At 34.1% G+C, this 16,459-nt stretch overlaps 1 protein-coding gene across 1 annotated transcript in view; it reads left to right on the top strand.

Moving 5' to 3' along the window:
* The window catches only part of SCT (secretin), a 31,415-nt gene that overhangs the window by 6,119 nt on the left and 8,837 nt on the right, over window positions 1-16,459 (top strand). The gene's annotated exons all lie outside the window — the stretch shown is intronic.

Raw genomic sequence — 16,459 nt, 5'->3', positions numbered from 1 at the left:
CACATACTGAAATTCCGAATTTCCAAACCGAATCCAGCCGAATTTATTCGAATCCGAATGAATCCGAAACGAATCCGAAACGAATTCATTCTAATTTTTCCGAATTCGAATCGATCCGAACCGAAATTCGAAAAAATCCGAATCGATCCGAACCGAACCAAAACGAATTTTTCGATCATGCAGAAGTCTATATATATGTATATAATCATATACATATATATTTATATTTGCTGCCCATCGCTGCACTACTTACCCGCTTTGCTGGCACTGAAGTTCTGATGCCGTCTGTGACGGCATCAGAACAAGGTTCCTATAGGAGCCTATGCAAGCGCGCCCGTGAGTGCAATGCTTCCTAGCAATACGAACGTGGTTAACTTGTAATACCAGCGCAAACAATTGTGCGCTGGTATTACAAAGTGGAGCGCTAATATCGCTTGCATGCCAGCGCTATTTAGCGCTACACTTGTAATCTGGCCCTTCTTGTTTTTGTTTGAAAATTGTGCTTTGTTCCACAATCCCTCTAAAATTTGTGACAAATTGCCTAAGCCAGCTATTTTATTTGCAGCATTTACAGGTGACAGGATTCACTTGTGGTGTCCGCCTCTCTAGAAAGTGTGGGACAAGCACACTTTTTAACCACGTGAAACAGGCATTTAATGTCCTTTTTTTAATGTGTTTTCAGTTATTTATCATGCTAGTTGCAGATTTTTTATATGTATGAGAACTTCCTTTAGGTTTATTTTTATAATTGAACTAGATAAATCTCACTGAAATCACCACCTATGTATCTCTAAACATGTCCTTTCAAATGAGCTGAGCCTGAAGAAAGAGCATACATGTTTATCCTATTCCGCTCTAAGACCAAAATTAAGGTACTGAAATTTTCATTATGGGTGGTGTTTTTGTAATGAGCAAATCCAGCTATATAAATTTCCAGAATAAACAATTTCCACTTCATGTAAAACTCCCCAGCTGATATAATAAGTCAACGGGAACACAATAAGGAGAACAATAACAAATTACAGCACCCCTTTAACTCTCTGTGTTGTCTAAATTAACTTAATTCTTTGAAAAATGATTGGAAGAAGCAATTTCCTATTAGATTAGAAGACTTCCTTAGATAGATGTAAAGTAACGGTAACTCAGTTTGCTGTGCTACTCTCTTTCATTTAAACCGCACTAACATTACACAATACAGATCTTCTTCCTCTGATCCAACAAATTAAAGGGATATGAAACCCATTTTTTTTCTTTGGTGATTCAAATAGAGCATGCAATTTTAAGCAACTTTCTAATTTACCCCTTTTATCAATTTTTCTTCGTTTTGTTGGCATCTTTATTTGAAAAAGCAGGAATATAAGCTTAGGAGCTGGCCCATATTTGGTTCAGAACCCTGTGTAGGGCTTGCTGATCGGTGGCTACCTTTAGTCACCAATCATCAATCGCTACCTATAGACATCAATGGAGAACGCAAAAAAAAAAAAACTAACACCTATCGCTGACGTGCTAACCGGGCAGGAGTTATTAATCTTTTACTTTCCGATGTTCTTAACTTACAGAACAATGTCATTTTTATGGTAAATATATAAATATGTATATAGCTATACCTGTATATTGTATAGGCATAGATATCTATTTTACATAAACATTATCAGATATATAGAAATATATTATTTTTAATAATAAAAAATAAAATGAATTCTATATGAAGAACATAGGAATGTAAAATATGCGTATCATGCTTCCTGTTTTGCGATTTAGGTCTAACGCGGTTTCAGGTTAGCGTACATGAAGAATTGATAACCTCAATGCTTGCTATTGAAATATTACTTATAAAATATTAAAAAAATAATAATAATTATCACAAATGATTATACATACTGTAAAATATATATATATATTCTGTGGATTATTCATAATTTTTTACAGTGTCTATAATAATTTTAAATATTTTATATGTAATATTTCAATAATGCGCATTGAGTTTAGCAATTCTTTATGTGCGCTAATCTGACACCGTGTTCGACATAAATCTCAAAATGCAAAGCGCGATACGCATATTTTAAATTTCTATGTTCTTCAGAAATATATATTTCTAAATATACCTAATACTGTTCATGTAAAATACATATCTATACCTATATATCTATATGAATAGCTATAAAGGTATAGGTATATACATATATATATAAAAATATATATATTTATAATAATAAAATGTTTATGTATGTGAAGAACATTGAAATGTAAATTATGTACAGTATATATACAGGTATATATACAGTAAAAAACATAAATACATATGTTAACACACACACACACAAATATATATACACCCACTCCCACATATATATATACACATATTTAGACATGTATATGTATGTGTATATACAATATAGCCCTTTGCCGTCAAACACCTTGTCATATACCATATGCCTTTGAACCCTTCTAACTTTTTAATATTTATATTAATAATTTTTATCAGTTAGTGTTCATATGTATTTTAAATGTATTTATTTTGTGTTTAGTGCAACTTTTTACGTGAGGGTTTCAGTTGCGCTTACCTGACGAGCATAAAATGTGATTGTGCTCTTGCAAACGCGTTTACTTTCAACTGATAATATCTATGCACGCTGTTTCCAACGCACACTAAAACCCAATATCATTAGCGTGCAACAGTTAGCGCACCACTTGTAATATAGCCCTAAGATGGCAGAGGCACATGCAAACATGGGGGAGGCAAATAAAATGGCCATAATAAAAATAATATTGGTGTCAAGTCAACATATGCATGTCATTTTACAAATGGGCTCATTAGCATCAAAAAATGACACAAGCAGGTGCTTATGCTGGTATATAAAGTGCAAAATTCTGGGGGAGGGTCATTTGTCCCCTCTCCCCCCCTACATATGCCCATAAGTTCCAGTAAAATAAATGTATAAACACACTCTATTATTCCATTGTTACCCTATAGAGCCAATTCAGATAGTTATCTGTAGATTGCTCATCATTTTCAATCTGTACATAGGAATTGTATAGAAGTGTGTCTTACAATACCAAGTATATTGTAATTGAGGCAATGTCTCACTGTGCTTTTTGTTAGTCTGATAAATACAAGACAGGGAGAGATGCCAAGCATACCCAGAGTATATTAATCACATATGTCTGAACAAAATGATGTAGTCGCGTCTATGTCCCTTTATTGCAATACTTTTTCAGAAAGGTTTCCATAGTATTATTAGCTGACCTATATTTCTCATTCACATGATTGATGGTGCTGTAAAGAGCTGAGAGATTCAGGCCAGCTTAGTTTTATTTAAAGGTTTTTGAGCCAACAGCTGTAATAAAGAAGCCGACTGTGAAAATTCCTTTACCTTTTACTCTCAGGATAACTGTAACTTGAATGCGGTTGGATTGCTTGTACTCTCCAGTACAACTACACAAATACACAAAGGTTGTTCTATTAATCAACCACCCCTTCTGCACAATACTATACATAATTAGTACTTAATGATCTCAAGTTCCCTGGTCTGGCTGTCTTCTCTTTAAATTAATGGCAGGCATCTAGCTAGGTCTGCTAACACCAGTCCCTAGGCAGAATATGATTAATGCCTTGCAGGGGTATTGGTATTAATTAATATGGTTACTAGGGTTCTGGCTAGTTACATTGTTAACCTATTCATTATCACTTTACAGTTATTTTTATTATACATTTGTTACCTATGCAGTTCTAATGGTTTTTATTGGTCCTCTAAAAATTAAAGCTCTGTCACTGATCAATACATGATAGCCTAGAACCAAGTTTCACAGTAAATAAGGCACACTACCTAAACCTCAAGCTGTGTGTCATGTGCCCATATGTGTGTGTGTGTGTATACAATATATGTATATATACACAGTACAGGTGGCCCTCATTTAACAAAGGTTCAATTTACACCGTTTCAGAATAACAACCTTTTTTTCCAGTCATGTGACTGCTATTGAAAAGCATTGAGAAGCAGTGCATTTATTAAAATAGCCAGTAGGTGGAGCTGTCCGCTTGTGTTGCAGCAAAGCCAAGCAAGCTGAAATTAATCAGTTTAACCAGACCTGAGCTATTGAGCAGATTTCAAAGAAACAAGATCTTCCTGTCTATAAATCAATCCAGATTGGAATGCATAGAAAGAACTGTTTGCAGAAAAATGCAAGTGAAGTCTGTGTTGTGTGATTATTTTATTAGGTTTATAATGCTGTTTAGCATTTAAAGTCTTCATTTCAAAGCTTTAAAAATAATGTATTAGGTGTTACTTATGACAATTTTGAGAGGGGCCTGGAACCTAACTCCCTCACTTCCCATTGACTTACATTATAAACTGGGTTTCAATTTACACCGGTTTCGATTTACAACCATTCCTTTTGGAACCTAATCCCGGCATAAACTGAGGGCTACCTGTATATATATATATATATATATATATATATATATATATATATATGTATAGTCACAGAAGAAGGAGTACTCATCAGATATTTGCAGCATAAAACATAATGTATTCAAAATATTAAAAATATATTAGTCCATCATATATATCATACATATATGACCATGAGTACAGACACATGTTTCCATTGAATTTGAGAGAAAGAATTTTATTATGAATCTTTAAAGATCACATTTTCGCGATTAACAACAATGTATACAACCATTAGAAAAGAAAGTAAGTTATCATTTTGAAGCAGTTTATTTTCTCCCATCATATAACCTCTGCTCAGAGTTTATTCCATGTATCCACTATGGTTTTCAGAACTGTTAGCACTCACCATAAATTAACCCAATATTATTAAAAAAAAAGAGAAAAAAGAAAAAAAGAGTCAATTTACTATAAATAAAAATTAACATAAAATCACCACACACACCCAAAGAAAGTTAACCGTATGAAAAGTTAAAACTTAGGAGCCGGCCCATTTTTGGTTCAAAACCTGGGTTACGCTTGCTTATTGGTGGCTAAATGTAACCACCAATAAGAAAGCGCTATCCAAGGTGCTGAACCTAAAATTGTCGGGCTCCTAAGCTTTACATTCCTGCTTTTTAAATAAAGATAGCAAGAGAATGAAGAAAAAATTATAATAGGAGTAAATTTTAAAGTTGCTTGAAAGTGCATCTTCTATCTGAATCATGAAATAAAAAATGTAGGTTTAGTATCCCTTTAATTCAATATCTGAAAACAGCAAGCAACCTAATAAAATTGCTGAACTCTGCTGAGCACACCCATTCTCTCTCATGGAGGGTTAACTCTGTGCCGCTATGTTGCGCAGGCAAGTAACAGCAAGTAAGGTGTGGAAGCTAACCAGCAGAGCCCATTCTTATAGGGTGGCGGGCATGCGAAGGGGGATAATGCCCTTAACAGAGCTCCACACAATATAGTGAGTGTGTAAGTGCAGGAAAACTTATAATGATGATGATATTCCTGATTTTATAAATAAATAATTATAAACAATTATGTTTTTATCATCATCATAATTAATAATAATGTGGCTTCCCCAAAACCGGGACATTAGTCTGTCTTGAAAATAATTCTCAGGACATTGGGATTATAGGTCATTAAAATCTAGCACTGTTCCGATAAAACTGGGATGTCTAAGTCACCCTGCCTGAGCAGAACATGACTGATAAACGACAGCTACTTGCGTATTCTGCTCCTAATTTGATTCCCAGTTGTGTCCTGTTCAGATGCAACAATGCATTGTTATTCACAAGCACAGCTTTAAAGGGACAGCATAGTGTAAAAATAGTTTTCCCTTAATGTGTTTTTGATTACTTGTTATACCAGCAGCAGGGTATAAAATATAGGAGAAATTGTTTATTTAGGTTTATTTTTGTATATTAAATAGCTGTTTTTGTTCTTAGAATCCACAACCCATTCAAATGGGATGAGCTTGCAGGGAAATAAGATCTAATTTTATCAATTTATGTAAAGGTAACAAATGCTTCCTTATCTTATATCTGTCTGTAACCAAAGTTCAATACATAGAAAGAACAATTGCAAATAAGCATTTTATTACTTATTTCTCCTAAACCCCACTGGGAGTTTAATTTATTCTGATGGATATGTTTACACAGCTTTTCCATAGCCAATTTCACTATGTGGGGATACCACAGGCTAAAACCGCTATTTCAAATGCTGGAATAAAGATAAAGAAGTTATCTGTGAACAAATTAATATATTCTAAGAATTAAAGGGGAGACAAATTTAGGGCTTACTCATAACTATATAAAAGTATCTAAGCAATAATAAAATGTAAAAATATATTAAAGCATTTTATGATTGCACTATTATTTCTGCGATTTAGGGTAACAATAATATTCTGGTACTACTGATGATTTGATATCACTTTAACAGCATTCGAATGCTATTTACATTAGACAATAACAACAAATAAAAATATATTAAAGCATTTTATGATTGCACTATTATTTCTGCGATTTAGGGTAACAATAATATTCTGGTACTACTGATGATTTGATATCACTTTAACAGCATTCGAATGCTATTTACATTAGACAATAATACCTTGTATTAATGTACCATATATATTTTATTAACATGGAACAAGGAAGAAAAACTGTTTGCTGTGAAATAGAGGTTTATTAATCCCAATTAGATTTATGTACCTTTTATATAAGGAATTATTTTCTCAAGGCAAAGTGACTACTGTATACAGACTGTACTGTGGGACCCCATTTGCTAGAGAATTCAGGTCTATAATGACTGGCATTTCTTGGAGAGGATATTGCCTGAAATAACAGCTAGATGTTGATTTAATTGCATGTATTGAACTGTTATGTATTTTCCTGCTGTGAATGTGCATATGTTCATTTTATAATGTGTTAAGGAAAATAAGACTCTTTAACAAAATTAAAACATTGTCAGCCCCTTTAACAATAACATCTGTTTCCCTGTGTGTACCCAAGAGACATACACCAAAAGTCTGTGTTTTGTCTTTCTAAGTGACATACAGCTCCCTTACTTGGACAAGATAAACATAATCTAGAGCCCTATTGTAATATAACAGAAAAAAACTATGAATCTGTTACTTTCTGTATTTTTGCATAGGATACAAGTAGTTGAGGAAAGAATGAAAGGCCATTTATTATCCCTTAAAAGGTTCTGTTCTGCCTTTCCTAGCAGCACATGCAATGGAAAAATACCCTTTAACACAACAAATAATAAGATTATTTTGTAATGACTGTGTTCAGGAAGCAGATAATGTAATAAGAAGATTATATGGGCAGAAGCAATGCCCCACCCCTCCCTCAGTGATCTGGCACGTGCTTCCTACAGCCTGAACAACATAGGCTGCAGGATTAGTGTATACAGATACACTGGAGATGGGCAGATGTTGTTGATTGTGTGTGAGGGGAATAGACTGATATGTATTTGAATAAATGATATTACTTGTAATGTTACAAGGTTAATAAATAGCTATATGCAGTAACTATCATTGTGTAACTTTAGGTTGGAAGATAACAACATTTTAATATTGTTTTTCTCCTTTTATTTTTGTTACACAGGATTACTAGGTCTATATGAAAAGTGAATCACAGATACAAAGAATAACGTGGACATAAACTGAAATCAACAATACTGTTATGCTGACGTAAAAAAAATTATGCATTGCTTACACTTAGTTCCAGACTTCATACTAACATAGTATTCCTATGGCAGGTGTCACACGTGACTGGGCATTTTATATTCCAACAAGACAACATATTGACCTATAAATCTAATTCCATAAATACATAATATGTTATGGTATTTTCTTGTTACAAATTATAGAATGTAAACAAGACAGTAAAATGATGACATGATATTGTTCTCAGGCATTTTAAAGTGACCATTGTGTGAGGGATACTATTTGCTTCAGTTTTTAGTCTCTTTGAAATGAAATAAATAAAAACATTCTAAATACAAGTATTTGTGATTATTTATCTGGCCTTTGTACACAATGGTGATGTTACAATTAATATGGGGGTGAGAATGAGTTTTGTAACACAGGCAACTCCTATGGGTACAGTCAAACTGAACAAAAGCTCAACAGCAAAATACAGTGCACAAATAGCCATGTGTAATTGTTATTACTTCCATTCTTAAAGGGACAGGCTATTCAAAATTGCTATGTACTTGTGTACATTTTAATTTTCAGTAGAAACATTTTTGCAGCAGACTTGTAGTAACAAAATGACTTCTTCTAAAATCTTTCACTGTTTTAGTGTTTTTATTGTGCATAGGCGTGTGAAGCAACTCTAAATATGCAATGTGCACCACTAGCATTTTAAAGAGTTTGTCTTACTTGTAACATGTAAACTGAATAAACATTAAAAAACTGTACAAGGCACAGCCAACTCTCTCAGCAGATACACTGTTTAAATGCTGATGGTACATATATGTTTTATGCACAGTGATAACTTTTAGTAGACAAATAGATGCTAATACAACAGTATTGAAAAATACTTCTATTCAGCATGGAAATACACTCATGTGCATTTAAATTTAGGCTGTAATGCTTTAATAATATAATGTTAATATGCATTTTATATATATATATATATATACATATATATATATATATACAGGTCCCTTTTAAATTTACCTGTTGGCAATGGTCTACTGCCATGCAAGAGAATTCAAAGTCATGCACGCACCTTCCCTCATTACCAATACAAATCCTATGCTGTTTTAAATATATTCAGTGTATATATACAGTATTATTTATATATATATATATATATATATATATATATATATATATATATACAGGTAGCCCTCAGTTTACGCCGGGGTTAGGTTCCAGAAGGAATGGTTGCAAATCAAAACCGTTGTAAATTGAAACCCAGTTTATAATGTTAGTCAATGGGAAGTGAGGGAGTTAGGTTCCAGGCCCCTCTCAAAATTGTCATAAGTAACACCTAATACATTATTTTTAAAGCTTTGAAATGAAGACTTTACATGCTAAACAGCATTATAAACCTAATAAAATAATCACACAACACAGAATATATAATTAAACAAAGTTAAATGAACAAAAACATTTGCTAAACAGCATTATAAACCTAATAAAATAATCACACAACACAGACTTTACTTGCATTTTTCTGCAAACAGTTATTTCTAAGCATTCCAATCTGGACGGATTTATAGACAGGAAGATCTTGTTCCTTTGAAATCTGCTCGATAGCTCAGGTCTGGTTAAACTGATTAGTTTCAGCTTGCTTGGCTTGCATATGTTTGCTGCAACACAAACGGACAGCTCCACCTACTGGCTTTTTTAATCCATGCACTGCGGCTTGCATATATTTGCTGCAACACAAACGGACAGCTCCACCTACTGGCTTTTTTAATCCATGCACTGCTTCTCAATGATTTTCAATAGCGGTGACATAACTGGAAAAAAAAAGGTTGTTATTCTGAAACGGTGCAAATTGAACCATTGTAAACCGAGGACCACCTGTATATATATATGTTATAAAATGCCCATATGATCCAAGAACTCATATCCATTATATGGGATAGGGTTTAATGCCAGATTGCCATGGTTTGAGAGTTCCTACTGTCACTCCTGCTACTTTTATTTTTCTATGAACTTTTGTTTGTCTAAGGACCAGTATACCAAACAAGCAATTGCTAAACCCCTTCCAAAAATGCCACAACTCTGCAATGGCCTGCCCAGACCTATACTAAAACACAGGAGTAGCGCTAAAAAAAGCAATCAAGGTCTTCCAATCAATAATAATTTTATTAAAATATATATTAAATACACAATATGCACAATAAATATTAAAGACAGAAAATATATATAACCAGCACTGGTATCATTATTGGAATCACTTATAGATGAATCGCACATTTAAGTTAAAACCCTCTCTGAAGGTATTTACAAATCTAGCATTAGATCAAGATATTTAGCACACGTATCTTTGATATAGATCATTAAATACTGGGTGTAATAACACTTTCAAGAATCATACAATGTAAAAAGTAAGGCTCCACAGCGTTAAAACCCTATGCTCCGCCAAACTTATTTAAAACTTGATAGTTTGTGGCAATATAAATACATAGATAAAGTAGAAGCTGCAGAGTACTTTTATTATTTATTTTACCCCTTTCCCCTGTCATTTAAGTTTAAAACTAGAAATGCACAAGGCAGACTTCACAAGCTTAACCCTTCAACATATCTGTCCCTAAATGGCTTCATTAGCAGACAAGAATAGCAAAACAAAGGAGATTTTGTAACAAAATGACTGTGACTGTGTCTTATTCAGGAACCAACCCAGATTGTTTCCTCAAAAAAAGGGAAATGATGGGTGTACTTTGGATGTTGAAAACAGTTGCAGCAAACAAGGTGAAAATGCATTCCAAGTATTTGCATTTTGTAACTACAAGATGTTTACTATCCCTTAAATGTTGTATGAAATCCCTGTTAAAAAATAGATTGATTGGTACTTAACTAGCTGGGTGCACTTATACATTACTGGACTTTTGTGAAATTCCCCAAGATCACTTCTTGGTACTCAAATGCCTCTACCTCAGAGCACTGTTGTTTGACCATCCTAACCTTTCCATGGCCTCTAAAGTCTTCTCTCCTCAGCATCTCAGTTCCTGTGTAATGGGAAGAAATGTTCAGAGTCATTCCATTAAGTACCACTAATACCACATTGTACTATCTTGTTGTAAATGCACCCGGCACCAAGGTACAGTAACAATACTGTTACTCTAGAACCCTAATGTGATTCTAGAACCTCAACGTGCTAATACTACACCCCAGTCAAATTGAACAGAGACTAACAATTTACTAAAACAATAAGATATGGGTTCTTTACCATCACCATGCCTAGGCTACAAATGATGTGTTTGTTTAATGCTATAAATAGTAATTTTCTTCTAGAGTTTATCTTTTACATTGATATCATAAATGATGTTATCTATGGTGCTCTGATGTTTAGTTGAGTTTAGCAGAGCTTAGATTTGCTGATCTTAAATATATGAATTTCCTGGTGCTTTTAAAAAAAAAAAAAAAAAATATTAGAGAAATAAACAGATACATTTACAAAATGCTTCCAATTTTTTTCAATCCAAAGAAAAAAATACCCCAGAGAGTTCATATCAAATCACAAAGTTAAAACTAAAGTACAATTTAACATAATTTATCATATCAGCCTTGATCCTTTCAGCTGAAACAAATGATAAAACAATTCAATCCATACACAAAACAAGCACCCAAGATATCTCTTGGTGCAACATTTCCTAAATATATTAAATGCTTAGGAGGAAAGATTGTGAATAAAGTGACCAATTTGATGAGCGCTAAGTACTAGGGTGCTCTGACAAAATGCAGAAGGACATTTGGTAGAAGGACATTTGGCAGACGGACATTTGGCCGACGGACATTTGGCTGACAGACAGAAAGCTAAAGAATGTTCCGATTTCGGCCGAGGGCAGATACGTTCCAGAGTGCTCTGTTCTAATCAGAGCCTCGGGCGCCGCAACAGCCTCTGGGAACCTTACCATGGGTCCCAGGCCGCACGTTTTGTAATTCTCTGTCTGGGAAATTATCTATCTATCTATCAAATCTATCTATTTATCTATCAAATCTATCTATCTATCTATCTATCTATCTATCGTATCTATCAAATGTATCTATTGCATCTATTGATCTATCTATCTAATCTATGTATCTATCTATCTATCTATCTATCTATCTATCTATCTATCAAATCTATCTATCTCGTAGCCGGACTGTTATCTGACAGCTACTTGTGTTTCGGCCAAATGTCCGTTGGCCAAATGTCCGTCGGCCAAGTGTCCGTCGGCTAAAAGTCCGGCCACGAAGTACTAGTAACCCTTCATCCATCTCATAAAGTGCTAGTGACAATTAATTCTTCTCAAAAAGTGTAAGAGAAAAAAAAGGTATGAATTTCCTAGTACTTATGTATTTCAGTGTAGACACAAACCTTCTTTTTAGTTAAAACTCATCATTACAGAGACATAAAAGAATAGTGCAATAGTAAAATGCACTAAAGCTCTAGTGTTTTGCATTATTGCATTATTAGCTGCCTCTAGCTATATGTTTAACCTTCTCGAATGGGTGAAACGCATAGTCAGTGTCAGTGTTCAAGCTAGGGATACAATGCATTTCTGCTCCTGTGAAGCAATCAAATGTGGCATAGTCACCAATTTTAATATATAATTAATTCCATTCACTGCTATAATTTGTATATTTTGCAAGATATATTTCGAAGGTACGTTAGACAATTTTTGCTATGAAGTCGGCCTCCAAGAATCTCATTACAACAACTACAGAAACCAATCAGGTGTAGTGGTTTGTCAGTAACTAATATTAATTAATTACAAAGCGGCTATGATGTCGCATATTGCCGCTTGGGTGGTGGTAAATGATGAATCTAAATTGCAGCAGTTGGAGCAGGCATCTTTGCTGTCAGGGGTAGATTTAGAAGATTTAATTTGGATTCCTGATCATACTGATGTCCTTATTGATGTTATTATTCCTATCGTTAGGATGTGTTTTAGGAATTGGAGAGAACTCCATGATATAGAGCGGGTGGCACCCCACCATTCTCCTGCCCATTTAATTAGGGGCTTGTTGTTCTGTTTATCGGATTCGCAAACAAATAGGTGGAACTTGCTTGAGGTAAAGTAGGTACAAGATTTATACAAAGGAGACCATTTTCTGCTTTCATATAAAGATTTCCCTGATATAGATGTTCCTAAACAATTGTATTTTGAGTTCCTAAGGTTAATTTCTTTGCTTTTATCCTGGTGATTCCCTAAAGAGGGTTTTATTGCCTTGACACAATGGGAAAGGAGATGGTTAGCAGGAAAGTCTTTATTAAGACCACTATCTTTTCACTACCAAATTATTTTAAATTCCCCTCCATTTGTAAAGTCATTGGGGGATATTTATCAAAGGTCTGGCGGACCTGATCCGACAGTGCGGATCAGGTCCGTCAGACCTCGCTGAATGCGGACAGCAATACGCTCTCTGTATTCAGCATTACACTAGCAGCTCTTGTGAGCTGCTGGTGCAACGCCGCCCCCTGCAGATTCGCAGCCAATCAGCCACCAGCAGGGAGGTGTCAATCAACCTGATCATATTCGAATTGCGGCGATGTCTGTCCGCCTGCTCAGAGCAGGCGGACAGGGTTATGGAGCAGCGATATTTAGACTGCTGCTTAATAACTGCTGTTTCTGGTGAGCCTGAGGGTATGAAACGCTGGCTCTTTAAGGAAATATCTGGTTGTTTGTGGATTTGATGAACATTGCCTTTCCATCTGGCTTGCTACATGCTTTTGCACCTATGCTAACCTGCATTGCCTTATACCATCCTGCTTTCTAGGAGACTTGCTTACGGCATTTGATTGCAAACTTTACTCTTTGTGGTGCACCACAGTGACTTTCCTCTAACCGGTTATAACCTTGAGTCTTTATCTTATGTTGGAGATCCCATCCTGTGTTAATTTTAATGTTTATACAGTATTAATAACATTTTTTGTGTATAAATCTTTATATGTAGCTTTCTATAGAGTAATTATGAATTAGATATATATGTATAAGTGCTAGATACTTAGACGTTTAGTTATACTTATTTGGTGGGATCTATTCTCTTTTCTATATGTGAATATATATAATTGTAGCCCGATATTGGTAACATAGCTTTGGAAGTCTAGAGAGCAATGGGTCACTAATGTGTCTTTCCACTATTAGCATTTTACCTTCTCCCTGAAAAATCTATTCTAGGTATTATATTTATAAAAGAGTTGGGGTATAGTCAAGAACTGGGAGTTCTTGTATAGTGCTGTAGGGGTTACTAAATATTATTAGCTTTATCAGTACATAAATGTAGGAACCTCACTACACATGCAGTCATGACATATTGTTACAACTTAAGGTCATACACTATGACACAGACAGTTAAATATCATGTTAGTCCTCATATCAACACCTTTGAAAGTGGGGATAAACTACCTCTCCACAATTTTATACTGGCCTGTGCGCATACTAACTCTAATGTTAACCCGTGTGCTTTGGTTTGTTTACTTGTGCAATTATACTTAGAACTTTTCCGTTCATCTTTAGCTTATCACATCCACGCATAGGTTATGATCTCCTTCTTAATGCTAGTATAAATAATGTAGCTCATATATGCCTTACCGTGCCAATATATATCTTTAGTATGCCATATTGCTCACACCCTCTATGTACCTTAATTGTGATGGTATCAGTATTTTATAGGCTGTTTATAACATAGCATATTAGCTCCTTAATTATTATAATATTATGATTTTATATAGTGTCTTTATCATAAGCTATTTTATTTTCAAATGTTGTGATATCACTTATATTTTTGTTATATTTCTTTTGTACTAATTAATGTTATAATATTCACAGTGTGCATATTGTTCATACCCTCCATACTTATTTCAGAAGTTGGGTTCAAGTGAGCTTCAATCCTATTGGCTGTTCCAATTATTTTGTGTAATTTAGTGTTTATTATTTTTTGTAATTTAGATAAATGTATTTTTTTATTTAATGTATTTAATTTTAGTGTAATGTTAGGTTTTAGTGTAAGACAGGTTAGGTTTTATTTTACAGGTAACTTTGTATTTATTTTAGCTAGGTAGTTATTAAATAGTTAATAACTATTTACTAACTAGTCTACCTAGTTAAAATAAATACAAACTTACCTGTGAAATAAAAATAAAACCTAAGCTAGATACAATATAACTATTAGTTATATTGTAGCTAGCTTAGGTTTTATTTTACAGGTAAGTATTTATTTAGTTTTAAATAGGAATAATTTAGGTATTAATTGTAATTTTTTTTTTTTTTTTTTTTTTTTGGTATATTGAATATGAATACAAACAATTTTATTACAGTCAATAAGAGATAACACATGGCCTATTGTAATTTTAATCCTAAATGTATCTTCCCTTTAAGATGTGCTGCACACTTAAAAAATAATACTACATTCTACTTGTTAATTCATTAATTTAATTAATCTCTTCAACTTGTCATGTACACTCTTGGCACTCTTGGTAAAAATAAGCAAAGAAGGCTGTGAAAATGTGTCTTTATTGTTTAACCATTTGATCTTTTGTTAAAAAGATACACAAAAATACTCTGCTCACGTGGATATTAAACAATTTCAAACACAACACAGGTTTATCCCCCCCAAAAGTATATTCCCATTGATATTTTACATTTTTTAGTACACTTGGGTGATTAGGAATAAGAAATTTTAAACCATGACTTATATATATAAGTATGAGGCAACACATATGCAAAATCCCCTTAGTCATTAATCACAATGGGTAAGACCAAGGAATATAGCTGTGTTGTGTGGCAAAAGGTTGTTGAGCTTTACAAAATGGGAAGTGGCTATAAGAAAGTAGCAATAATTAAGAAGTTCCAGCCATAACTGGAAATGTTATGAATCACCCTGGAAGAGTATGCGTGTCAATATTGTCTCAATGCACTGTGAAGAGGATGGTTCAAGTTGCCAAAATATCTCCAAGGATCACAGCTGGAGAATTGCAGAAGTTAGTTGTGTCTTGGGGTCAGCATGTCTCCAAAACTACAATTCCACATCACCTACATCACCACAAGTTGTTTGTAAGGGTTTCAAGAAAAAATTCTCTACTCTCATCAAAAACAAACTCAAGCATCTTTAGTTTACCAGACACTACTGGAACTTCAAATGTAATTGGGTTCTTTTTTTTTTTTTTTTTTTTTTTTTTTTTGGTTTTAAAAAGCTTTATTAAAGATTAGAAATATGAACAGTACATGCAATGAAAAAGAATCGGTAATGTACATAACATAATAGCTCATTTTACATCCCTCTGTGTACAGCAGAGCTGGGATAATCATGAAAAAACCCTTAAATAATGTGGAGATGATGAGCAGGGCGATACCAAGTCCAGTTTCGAGCTCATGCATGCATTGACAGGTAACAGACAGTAGGAAATAATTTTACAACTGTTTCATAAAACATATCATGAGTAAGTACAAGTAAGATAATTAGAGAAGATGTGGGTCCCCATATCAGTCTTAGGGAACCCTAGGAGAGAAAGAGAAAAGGAAAGGAGAGGAAGAAGAAGAGAGAAAAAAAAAAAAAAAAAAAAAAAAAAGGGGAATCGAAGGAAGGGTGAGGGAGAGAGGGGAGGGGAGGTAGGTGGGGGCATCCGAATTAGCCATTGTGTGGCGGTAGCCGCCTACTAGTAGATTATCTGTGTTGTCTTTATGTGTTTGCCTCAGGGGCCTCTCAGGTTTGTTTCCAGCGATCTAACATATATTCATGAGTTTCTATCTTATCTGCTCTTAGGAATTTGTATCTCTCTAGCGATAAATATCTTTCTACCTGTGACGTCCATTCCCCAAATGTGGGGACTGTGACGCTCTTCCAT

Source organism: Bombina bombina, chromosome 8 (assembly GCF_027579735.1).
Source record: "Bombina bombina isolate aBomBom1 chromosome 8, aBomBom1.pri, whole genome shotgun sequence".
NCBI lineage: Eukaryota > Metazoa > Chordata > Amphibia > Anura > Bombinatoridae > Bombina > Bombina bombina.
This window is presented reverse-complemented; position numbering and strand designations above follow the sequence as displayed.